A 3,203-nucleotide genomic window follows, 5' to 3' on the forward strand; every position below is an offset into this window, starting at 1 on the left:
GGATCGCGTTATGGACAACAAATTTCCCGCTGAGTTACTCAAATTGATCCCCTCGGATGATGACGATGTTTGATCGTTTTTTTCTTCGAACATATAATTTGTACAAGTTTTTTGGAAACTTTTTTGTGAAGATATATGATTTAATCGGTCGCAAAAAATACAATGTTGTCTCCCGAATGTAGGAATCGGGCTCTTTGATACACGTTTTGATTCCGAATATTATAATCGGTTGGTAATAATACACGTTTTGATTCTGAATATTATAATCGGTAGAACTCTTAAATATCTATCTACCAATTTGGTGGGTATTTCGAGGCACAACTATAATTTTTTTTGAAACTATGTAATCGGAACAACAGTATTATAACACTTCAATCCGATTAATCATATTCGGGAATTCCATATTTTATCAAACCGCCGATTAATATTAAAAACTTGAATTTACAGCACTCAAACATCACATGTTATTCTTTTTTCCCAGTTCGATATGCAACAATCAACGCGGCTTCGAAATGTAGAAACGACTCTCCTCTCCACTTGGAATAAGCATCTTGTGCCGCAAACCCGTCGTCTCTGTGCCTAGAAAGAATACGGTTGTACTCGGTGTACAATTTTATAACATGGTGCACCCTTGAAGAAACATGGTATGGTTCATAATTGTGGCGTGGCTTCTTGTACTTACCAACAAAAGGACCCAATGAAACGTTAATCCAAAATATACGATCGTCCTGCTGTTCTTTGGGTAGATCTTTCACAATGTAATAATTTTTTATCCATTCAGTCTCTTCCTCAACTTGTTTTAATATTTCTCTATGATGGAATTGTTCTTGACCTCGCTTCTTAGCCTTGATTTCCTCTTCCTCCTCCTTCGCTGCCACTAACGATGGTTTAATTTTTTTGGGTTGTTTGTTCCTTTTTTGTATTTCTTCTTCCATTGCTGCAATTGATATAGTTGTTCGCTTGCATCTTCGAAGTATGTTGTCGATTGATGATGGACTTGCCATTGAAAAGGTTTTTCATTATGATTTTTTACTCAATAATAACTGAGAGGGGTTACCCTCCTTATATAGATTAGAGTTCCAACGGCTCTAATTTTTGAAAATATGGCCGTTGAGGTTTCTGAAAATATGGCCGTTGAGGTTTCGTATCAATGATGAACTACAATCGGTTGCTAACGATACACGTATTCCCTCCGAATAGGACATTCGGTAGCGAACTTAAATTTTTTATCTACCGATTAGGTTGGTATTTCTAAACACGACTATATTATTCGGAGGATAATTTTTTTTTGTAAAGTCCCGAATGTACGATGGCCCAAAAATCAGAATTTGGGAAAAACTGATACTTTTCAAATTTTGAACTTGCAATAATCGGAAGTAAACTTAGTTACCCAAACTTCCGAATATGGTTTGTCTAACCTTCTATATTGGCCCTTGGAAACCTAGAGCCATATCATGGTTTGTTTTGAACTTGTAATATTCGGAGGATAATTTTTTTTTGTAAAGTCCCGAATGTACGATGGCCCAAAAATCAGAATTTGGGAAAAACTGATACTTTTCAAATTTTGAACTTGCAATAATCGGAAGTAAACTTAGTTACCAAACTTCCGAATATGGGTTGTCTAACCTTCTATATTGGCCCTTGGAACCACCTAGAGCCATGACATGGTTTGTTTTGAACTTGTAATATTCGGAGGATAATTTTTTTTTTTGTAAAGTCTCGAATGTACGATGGCCCAAAAATCAGAATTTGGGAAAAACTGATACTTTTCAAATTTTGAACTTGCAATAATCGGAAGTAACTCAGTTACCCAAACTTCCGAATATGGGTTGTCTAACCTGCATGGTTTGTTTTGAACTTGTAATATTCGGAGGATAATTTTTTGTTGTAAAGTCCCGAATGTACGATGGCCCAAAAATCAGAATTTGGGAAAAACTGATACTTTTCAAATTTTGAACTTGCAATAATCGGAAGTAAAACTTAGTTACCCAAACTTCCGAATATGGGTTGTCTAACCTTCTATATTGGCCCTTGGAACCACCTAGAGCCATGGCATGGTTTGTTTTGAACTTGTAATATTCGGAGGATAATTTTTTTGTAAAGTCCCGAATGTACGATGGCCCAAAAATCAGAATTTGGGAAAAACTGATACTTTTCAAATTTTGAACTTGCAATAATCGGAAGTAAACTTAGTTACCCAAACTTCCGACCTATATGGTTGTCTAACCATGCATGGTTTGTTTTGAACTTGTAATATTCGGAGGATAATTTTTTTTTGTAAAGTCCCGAATGTACGATGGCCCAAAAATCAGAATTTGGGAAAAACTGATACTTTTCAAATTTTGAACTTGCAATAATCGGAAGTAAACTTAGTTACCCAAACTTCCGAATGTACAACACAAATCATTGTCATTTATCTGCTCTTCTTTACTTTACGACCGTGACTACCTCCCAGTCCTGCACGACCACGGGTTTGAGCACCTTCAGCGCTCGATGAAGCTCGAGTTCTTTTACCCGTCTTTGATACTGCCACCTTGGGCGGATGCCTCTTCGTGACTTTCTCCCCAAACTGGGCAGCATAATCTTCGTTATCCATATTATCAACTAGGTCTCTAGCCTCTTTGATCTTCTCAGCTGGCATGGGATCTCCGCTCTTCAGGCATGCAGTTAACATTTTGGAAACACGCTTGAACCTAATCACCTGTTTTTTATACGTAATGACATAACATCAAACGGTAATTACCTAAGATTTATAGGAATAATATAAAATGAACAAAAATATAAGAACACGCACCAGTTTATCATAACCAACTGGTTTGTCTTTGATGATACAATTATAACTTGAACCCGCCGCAGTAGTGTTGGATTTGATACGTTGTTATACCAACTCATATAGTCTGGAGAATTTTCATCACCTCGGGTGGTTCGTCTACCAGTGTCGATAATGAAGTCATTCCTCTTATCCCAGTTATCAAGAACAGTAGGTGGGCCTGTGTGAATAATCGTGAGATTATCACCACTAGAAGAGCACAACTCCAACTCCAATTTGTAGTAATCCCTCATTTTCTCCACAGGTTGATGTTGTATATACCCGTGTTGTCGCATCACCCTAGAGGGGTTATACATCACATATCCTGTGGGGTGCCACAATGGTCCAAAATAAAGGGACAAGTCCGACCGAACATCTATATGCCCACTGGATC

This window comes from Papaver somniferum, chromosome 5 (genome assembly GCF_003573695.1).
Source record: "Papaver somniferum cultivar HN1 chromosome 5, ASM357369v1, whole genome shotgun sequence".
Classification (NCBI taxonomy): Eukaryota; Viridiplantae; Streptophyta; class Magnoliopsida; order Ranunculales; family Papaveraceae; genus Papaver; species Papaver somniferum.